This window comes from Terrapene carolina, unplaced genomic scaffold (genome assembly GCF_002925995.2).
Source record: "Terrapene carolina triunguis isolate 2854851 unplaced genomic scaffold, T_m_triunguis-2.0 Scaffold192, whole genome shotgun sequence".
Classification (NCBI taxonomy): Eukaryota; Metazoa; Chordata; order Testudines; family Emydidae; genus Terrapene; species Terrapene triunguis.
Window position 1 is genome coordinate 17,157,518 of NW_020664543.1, and position 9,375 is coordinate 17,166,892.

The 9,375-nt window shown below is 44.6% G+C and overlaps 1 long non-coding RNA gene and 1 other non-coding gene across 2 annotated transcripts; both read left to right on the forward strand.

The window, feature by feature from the left end:
• Positions 1–383: 383 nt before the first annotated feature.
• Positions 384–6,766, forward strand: LOC113407058. Its single transcript, XR_003369932.1, has 3 exons — positions 384–748; positions 825–932; positions 6,635–6,766. It is a non-coding gene; the product is annotated as an uncharacterized LOC113407058 (long non-coding RNA).
• Positions 1,043–1,224, forward strand: LOC112123610. The gene has a single exon (XR_002909549.1).
• Positions 6,767–9,375: the final 2,609 nt, after the last annotated feature.

Sequence of the window (9,375 nt, forward strand, 5' to 3'; positions counted from 1 at the left end):
GGGGTGTATGTGGGGAGTGTGAATTGTGGAGAAGAGGGTTGTGGGTGGGAGGGTGAATAATCGGGGGCTAGTGAGGGTGTTTTGGGGTGTAGTGGGGGCCAGAAAGGGGTATGGGGTGTATGTGGGGAGGGTGAGTAGTGGGGGCCAGCGAGCGAGGTTGAGGGTATATGTGGGGAGGGTAAATAATGGGGGCCAGAAAGGGAGGTTGGGGGGTGTATGTGGGCAGAGGGGGATTGGCGTGTAATGTAGGGAGGGTGACTAGTGAGGGGGTTTGGGTGTAGTGGGTGAAGCAAGGGGGATGGGGTGTATTTATGTATGTAAGGAGGGTGAATAGTGGAGGCCAGCCAGGGCGTGGGGTGTATGTGGGGAGTGTGAATTGTGGAGAAGAGGGTTGTGGGTGTAGTGGAGGCAGAGAGGGGGATTGGAGGAAATGCACATGGGTGTGTGACATGGGGGTCAGCAAGAGAGATGGGAGTAGGAAGCAGGGACACCTTATTCCAAGTCTAGCCTCTGGATCTCACTGAGCCACTGTGCCCCCCCCCCCGTGCTGTGTAACACAGTTCCTATTGATAGTGTATGTTGGCCCTTAGCTCTTTTTCAGGGGTTTAGCTGGTTTATAGCATCAGTGGATGCCATGTTGTGCCCTAGTGCCTGCAGCATGGTGGTTTTTGTAGCACAGATGGAATGAGGCATTTTGGTAAGTGGAGTGGAGATGAAGGGTGATATGCCCTCACAAGCAATGAGAGAGGTTTATTTACCTACTCTGACTGACTCTTTCTCTCTGCTATTCTGCTGTGATCATGTGTCTCTGAATTTCTTGCCAGGGTTTACCTCTCCATTGCCTAAATGAAGGAACAATTTCCACCTCCGTCTTGGATTGTACTGGGGCTAAGGTGCATCAAATCCATTTCTGGTGGCGCAGCTCATGTGAGGTAACTTTTTAACCATTTAATTAAAGTTAGATTTAGGATTGGCTGTTCCTTCCTTGGCAAGAGGCAACTGTACAGAAGCACAGGAGTTTGGCAGGCTTTGTAGAAAGCACAGGGTCTGGGAAAAGGCTGCTGTGTGGCTGGGCCCTTGGTGACACAGCCTTGTACCAGCCAGCCTGATCTCTTGCCCTAGAATAATCCTACGCAGACTCCTTTCTAGAGTTTGCTCTGTGCAGTAGCAGGTGTGAGCATTCTTGCAGCATTTTGATGGTCATGTATGATACTGCATACAAAATCTTTCCAGTTTAAGTCAAGGAAAAATGTGTGGTTTACATCAGGGTGGGCAAACTATGGCGAGGAGGCCACGTCGGCCCTTCAGATGTTTTAATCCAGTCCTCGAACTCCTGCTGGGGAGCAGGGTCCGGAGCTTGCCCCGCTCCAGCCAGGGAGCTGGGTCAAGGGCTTGCCCCGCTCCATGCATGCCGTGGCTCTGCATGGCTCCCGGAAACAGCGGCATGTCCCCCCTCTGGCTCCTACACATGGGGCAGCCAGGAGGTTCTGTACGATGCCCCTGCCCCAAGCACCGCCCTCGCAACTCCCATTGGCTGCTAGGAACTGCAACCAATGGGAGCTGCAGGGGTGGTGCCTGCAGACCAGGCAGTGTGCAGAGGCACCTGGCCGCACCTCCACGTATGAGCTGGAGGTGGGGGCATGCCGCTGCTTCTGGGAGCTGCTTGAGGTAAGAGCCACCCGGAGCCTGCACCCCTGACCCCCCTCCCACACTCCGACCCCCTGCCCCAGCCCTGATCCCCCTCCTGCCCTCCGAACCCCTTGGTCCCAGCCTGGAGCTCCCTCCCACACCCTGAACTCCCCATTTCTGGCCCCACCCCAGAGCCCACACCCCCAGCCGGAGCCCTCCCCCCCCCTGCACCCCAACCCCCAATTTCATGAACATTTATGCCCCACCATACAATTTCCATACCCAGATGTGGTCCTTGGGCCAAAAAGTTTGCCCATCCCTAGTTTACATAGTCACAGTTCTTCTTTATTCAGTATTAATCTCTGTTCTGAATTTTAAACCTCTCAGAGCTGAAAGAGCCATTGCCTGACAAACAAGCTCTATAGGTTTAATAATGAAACTTAATTTTTATAGATCACATTTTTCATTTTCTTTTACACTGCTGATTTCCAGTACCAATAGAAATCTGTGGGTTTAGATTCTTCCACGTAGAATTTAATCCCTGGCTATTTATCTTAACTTTAAGATTTAATTTAAAAAATAAGTGTTTTGCCTTCTGATTATATCCCTGTGTGGTGCCATCTTAACTGGATCTGCAGACAATAGACATGGGTGCTGTGAACTGTCCCCATATGTCTCAATAGAAATATAATGCTGGAGCCTGATGATTTACCATGGTTTGTGTGGAAGTTCATATTTTCCCCTGCTAGTCATTCAGTTAGTGCAGTGTTTCCAGAATACTTCCAGCCCAGCCTATGCTGACTCTGTAACAGTGTTGGTATGAACCATATTTTAAAACAGTGCAGCTTGCATTGTTCCTTTGCCAGTATAAATAGAACCTAACTCCCTTTCCTTCTACTCCATTATAGCCAGCATAATAAGCAGAACAGTGGCTTTTTGAAAGTCAATAATATGTTTAACCCTGTACAGTACCTAGACAAAAACATGGTCACAAGGGGGGGGCGCTTATAAGCAGACAGACAACATCCCAGTCTACTGAATGAAGGCCTGAATTCAAATATTTTTTTAAAAAAACTCAATTAGTAGCTCTGTTCAGGTCATCACTGAAGGTTTCATGAGGGAAGTGTGCTTTAAGGAGGGATTTGAATAGTCAGAGTAGCTGTTGAGTGCCCAAGTGTGGAGGATTGTCTTTGGCATGAGAACTACACACTTTGAAAGAGAGAGCCAGGAAAAGGGGTTAATGAGACACCGCTTCTCAGATGCTGTTAGAGGACATGACCCTAGACAGTGAATGTGCCTCCTTAACACCAGAAGGCCAACTGGTAGGCCTTTGAAGAAGTGAGGTTTTTACCCACGAAAGCTTATGCCCAAATAAATCTGTTAGTCTTTAAGGTGCCACCAGACTCCTTGTTGGTTTTGGTAGACCTTTGTTCTCCTGGTTTAACATCTCAAAGTCCTCCCTGAATCCTGGGTAAGGTTAATGTAAAACATCCACTATTGCAACTGCCTAGCAGGAGGAAAACCCAGTAGAATGCTTCCTGCTTTTCTAGACCGGTTGTACTCTCATTCATGTGAGTTAAAGTTCCAGCTAATCTACCCTCCCTTTAACTGACCTGCACAGTGATGCTACCTCTTTTCACTTGAGACTGCTTTTTAGCCACATCGTGACACAACCAAGAAGATGTATGGTTTGTCCACACTTGAAAGTTAATGCAGATGAAGATAGAATGTGAACCTAAAGCGCAGTCGTTGTTCCTGACCAGCTGCATGTGTGAACATTCTTATTCCAGAACAAGAGTCCCTTGCTTCTCTTTAGTTTAACCACTGTGAATTAAGCTAAACGGGAACAAGGCATTCCTGTTCCAGAATGAGTGTCCACACGTGGAGCTGACCAGGGATAACTCGTGTTGTTTACTATAGGTATATCTACACAAAGTGCAGAAAACATGTAACAAATTAACAGATGTCTGTGGATTTGGTGAACTGGGTATTAAAATCCTCTCAGAGAGGCAGAGCCCACATAGGTGCCAACAGTTAGGCTTGTCAGTACTCCCCTAAAGGAAACTCCTGCTGCTTTCTCAAGGCTTAATTGCCACTAGACGCTTGGTTCCCCTTGAGGGTGGTGATAGAAACCCAGCAGAGTCTGGGTTGGGAAGCAAGACTGAGTGTTCCTTAATCATTCTAGGCTATCAGTTTGACCGTGTTGGTTGGTTGGTCGGTCGCTGGCTGACACAACCTTTGTATTTGTTGGAGCCTTGGTGGCTGAGAGGTGACACATTACGTTGACTAAAACAGGCCTTCGGGCCCTTTTGAACAGTCAGTTGCTGCAACAACTGGCCTGTCACATGTTAATAAAATAGTAGTTCTCCCCCAATAGAAGGTGGCATTAATTAGAGGCAACCATTTTGTTGAAGTAGGAGGAGAATTGGGAACCACTAGGTTTCTCCAGGTGAAGAAGTGGCAGGTGGCCTCTTGGCAGTGCTGTAGCAAGGAGAATTACCTTCCCTTTCCAGGCAAAGCATTAAATTATGAATCTTTAGGAACTGGGACACCTCAAAACCAGTGTTAAGACTGAATGATTAGTGGTCTTTTTTTCATCATAATGTAATATTGATAATCATAATGTAACTTATCTGGCACTTGGCACAAATCAAGTAATGTATACAGAGTACATCCAAAAAGGCAAGTAAATGGGTACTCTTCCAGATTGCAGTATATCAATTTTATTTTATTGCAAAGTAACTGCTATCTTAAATAATGAGCACTTGTCATATTTTCCTAAAATAAATCAAGAAAGCAGCTGGCTTAATCTATCCACTTTTTCACTGAGATTCATAGCAAAGTTTCAGCAAATACTACAGAATCTCTCTTTGGCTATCTGTCCCTCTTTTCTTTTTCTTTTAAATAACCTGGGGATTTGGGGAGTCTGGTATTAATCAGACAATGTACAACTAGGTATAACTTTAATGTTCTAAACAAATACTATATCTCCTGTTGTGACTATAATAGTGATGAGACCTGACACATCCATCTGACACAACAGTCCAGTAGAGACCAGGAGAAAAGTGTTATCACTCAAATAACTTCTTAATCAATGTGTCACCAGGCATGTGTATTGTAGTTCTGAATAGCTGAAGCACAGTAGGATTTTCAAAAGTGCCTAAATTATCTAGGAGCACAAATCCCACCCTAATCTGCACGTGAGGCTCTAGTGCCCTCAGCTTCATCTCTAGTAAGTCTGCAACTACTTTCTAGTTAAAACTTAAATGATACTCCTAAAATATAGAAACATCTAACTGTAAAATGGCTTTTGACTCTCTTAAATGTACTGTGATTAATTTATGACAGTCACTGACTAACCGCTAAGCTCTCTCTTGTCTACGTGCTCCATGGTATAAAGATAAAACTCTGCTGATTAGAAACCGGATGATCATTCTACACTGCCTCCTGGGTAACTATTCAGATGTAACTAAAAATGTCTATCCAGAACTTTAGTTGCAAGCACTGGAATTAAACATATACATTAGGGCTAATAAAGTGCAAGATTATAGGCTTCCAGTTGACCAGGAGAGGGCAGTGTAATGGAATCTCAGACAGCAGTTAGTGAACTCTTCACTTGCCTGCTATTATATGGATTAACATGCTCTGTTCAGTTTTCTTGCTCTAAAAGGCTATTTCCTTTGATCTGGCAAATGCTACTCTTCCCTGGTGTACAAACCAACATGCTTCTGTTCTGTTTACTTGTACAGAAAAGCATATAGCAAGCAACCTGAGTCCTGAATAAAGCAGATCTGTTTATCGCTAACGGCAATAAAAAAATGCATTTATAATCCAAGACACACTTCCACTAGTTTAGAATCCAAACCTTCCCACAACCGTATCAAATGTTGGAAGACCTCATAAGTTTGGGCATACTCTTCATTTCCAAAGTGAAGTTACAACTGGTTAAATATTTAAAGGGTACTAGGCAAGATAAAGTACTACATAAGAAACAAGTGTTATAAGATATTTTTTCCCTCCACCCAGCATACAATGTAGTACAACTACTTATAAAAGTTGTTCTTTAGTGGCTGCAGTTGAGAGGTTTGTTTTGATGTAGATTTTTCTTCCTTGCAAGCCAAAGTAAATATTTAACTTGGAGACCAACATGTATAAATATATTTAAGTCAGAAACTTTAAAATAACAAACCTGTGAGCATACACAGCAGCAGGGAAGAGGAAGGTATTTGGTAAGGAGAGTGCTGTCACTTTTAGATTGTCTTAGTGTAACTTGATATAAAATTTCTCCATATGTTAATGTAAAATCTCACTTGCCAGTTATTAGCATAAGAGTTTTTAACATGAATAAAATACTTGCAAGTCCTTATGTTAGGCAGTTTAGTATATACAAGGTTTCAGTAGTATTGTGCCTGACTAGCTCACCTGGTCAACAACCAGAAATCATTCTCTTCAACCAAAGTAAGGGAAGGGTGCATTTGTACCTTTGCCTTGAAATTGCCTGAGTTCAGCCATACCTTGGCACTCATCTAGGCTAGCGTCATCTTGAGCCAGGCATTCTGTATTTGTGGCAGGTAGGCTGAGAGTTACTAAGCCACCTTTGTTTACGGAGTGGTAAACTAATGGGCCATTTTGGTACAGGGAGTACTTGCTTGCAGTCTTAGAGCTCTTCTGTAAATGCAGTCAACTGCTCATCAGACCTTCATCTCCTGTGAAACTTCGTCCATTTGCACTTGTCCAAAGAGCAGGCCCCCTCTCTTTTAAATCCTGCATCAATATCTTTCACAACGGAACTTCAGAGCATCTGCACATAAGACCTTCAGTGAATTCTGCATCAGCTTCATTAAGCAATCACAATGACTTGCAGATGTCACCCTAAGCTGAATGTACTTTCTAAGTTTGCTTAGCTGCTCATATTGCACTCTGCACAGATCTGACCTGTCTGTATGTGAAGCCTTTTGAACTATGTTCTTGTGCTCATCTGTGTGTCCTGATTATTTCTTTCCAGAGGATTTGACTGGAAGATTTCACCGTAATAAAGGAGCAGGATGCCATCACTTCAGCTTGACTATCCCTGTATGTAGTCTTCTAACTTGTAGAATGTGGCTTTGCCTAAACACATGAATAAAATCTAATTTTCAAAAAAGATTACTGTAACTCTTGTTAAATTCCTGTCATACAACATGCACAAGCCAAAAGAGGTACTCAACTCTGCAAGTTTCTTCTGCACTTCTGGGAATGCTAACTTTTGGGAAGTAGTGTACTCGTGGCAAATGGGACACTTCCTAGCTCTGATGTGGTGCTTTGAGGATTTGTAGAAGTAATTCAAACCTTGCTGTCCTTGAAGAATACTTCAAGAATTTGAGAATATATTCTTCATGTGGCACTTCTCGTTTTCTCCACTAGAGGGTGCAAAGGTATATTAAATGGCTGAATTACAATTAAACAGAGCAGATCCAGAGACTTTTAATGAGAAACGCATGCAATGGGGCGAGAGCTGGGTTGGGAGTACTTTCCAGTTTAGGAATTCTCTATTATCTCAATTGGCTGTTGTCCAGGATGAATGTAGATTATGTAAGGGGCCAGCTGTACTGAAAATGAAATCCACGTGACAATACAGTGCTGCATGGTGTGCATTTAGGAGTTAGTATTAAGCAAACAGTGTTGGAAGAGGGTCTGTTGTACACATTTTTTGAGGGAGAAACCCAGTAGTGCCTGCTGAATGTACTAATTTTAATTTACACTGCTGTGTAAAATGTGTGGCAACAAGAGACTTACCCTATAGTGAGGGAAATAGCCTGCTAAATCTGGAGCATGTAGCAAGTACTATCACATTTGGTCTGGAGCGAGAGCCCATCCTTCACACTTGGCATGGGAACTCGGTCTAAGGCCTTGTCTATGCTAGAGAACTGCTGTGGTGCAAGTCTCAACAATGCAGTGACTCCATGCTAGCCAATTTGTTCTGGGAATATTCAGTGCACTGCATTGCTGCATAGCACTCCCTGCAAGTGCTGTTAATTGTTGTACTTGGGATGAGTATCATTGGCTATCTCCTTGGAACAATTGCAATGTGGTATACTGTATATTTGCATTTGTTCTGTGCTTCCATCTCCAACTTCAAATGGCTCTGTCCTGCTCAAGGATCCATGCACCAATCGTGAGGGGAAGGGGCTACGCCATAACACTTGCAGATGCTATAATGGAGGATCACTCAACGGACAACCCAGAGGATTGGGTTACGATGAGCAACTTGGGTGTTGCAACTTGAGGGAACAAGGAGGCTGATTATTTTGAATTGATTTCTTCTCTTTGGATCATACCCTGTTGTGTGTGGTTTGTTGCTGAACTAACTGTTCTCTTGTGTCCCCTTCTTGATCTACAGATGGGAGTGGTATGGGTTGGAATGAGGATGTCCTTCCAGGCCTATTGATAGTGCCCATTCAATTCCCTCATCTAATGCAGTGGGCCCTAGGCATTATTTGGTCCTGGGTTGGGGACAACACAAATGAGTGTTGGACACTGTAGCAAGGCAGGTGGAATTACTAGAGGAGAATCGGTGGGGAGCAGTATTCTGACTGCATAGCATTGTGCGAAATAAGTTGAGGCAACAAACGGACTGCCATAGCAACCCTCCTAAATGCAGTGTTGAGTTTGTGCATGCAATTAATTTCTCTCCTTTGTGTTTTCAGGTGCATATCTAGAGGATAAAAGGTTGGGAGTAGTATTCTGTGTAGCAGTGCGTGAGTTATGCTGAGGCAACAGACAGACTGCTGTAATTCACATGCTGCTATGTAGTTAGAATACTGCTCCAAACCTATTACCCTCTAGTGGTTCACCTGCACGCACACAGACAAAGGAGAGAAAGTTAATTGCTGCACAGCCACTGCACGCACACATTCAACACTGCATTTACATTGAGGGTAGCCCTGCTGAGGCAACAAATGGACAGCCATGGCAACTTCAATGTAATGCAGTGTTGAGTGTGCATGTAGTGACTGCTGAACACTTTCTCTCTGTTTTCAGGTGAATCCTAATGACACTTCCAAAAGAAGCTTCCATAAAGCGAAATTTTAAAGCTGTATTTTCTATCACATCCTCTGCTGCTCTGGCTCTTTGAATGCGGGGGTCAGGAAAGGGTCAGAATAGAAAGTAGCTGAATACCAACTTGGTTGCTTTCTCTCTCCTTCTACCACTCTCCTCCCCCCCCCCCCATGAGGTACTAAGATTATGTCTACACTACCCGCCAGATCGGCGGGCAGCGATCGATCCAGCTGGGATCGATTTATCGCATCTAGTCTAGACACGATAAATCGACCCCCGAGCGCTCTCCCGTCGACTCCTGTACTCCGCCACCGCGAGAGGCGCAGGCAGAGTCGACGGGGGAGCGGCAGCAGTCAACTCACCACAGTGAAGACCACCATGGTGAGTAGGTCTAAGTACATCGACTTCAGCTATGTTATTAACGTAGCTGAAGTTGCGTAACTTAGATCGATTCCCCCCGTATAGACCAGGCCTAAGTGAATGACTTGACAGGTGACAGAAACAGTGCTTCTGAGCTGTAAGATTGGTCATTGCTGGATGGGCAGGAGCATTGTGGGATGCTGGGATTGCACTTGGAGGGCCAATTGCACTTGTGCAGCTGTCACAGTAGCACTTCCTGTCTATAGTGGCATTGTATTGGAAGTTGCTGTGTCTCTGCACCACCTATTTAGCTTTGTCCAGAGCAAGGGTCATGACAGGGAAGGTGTG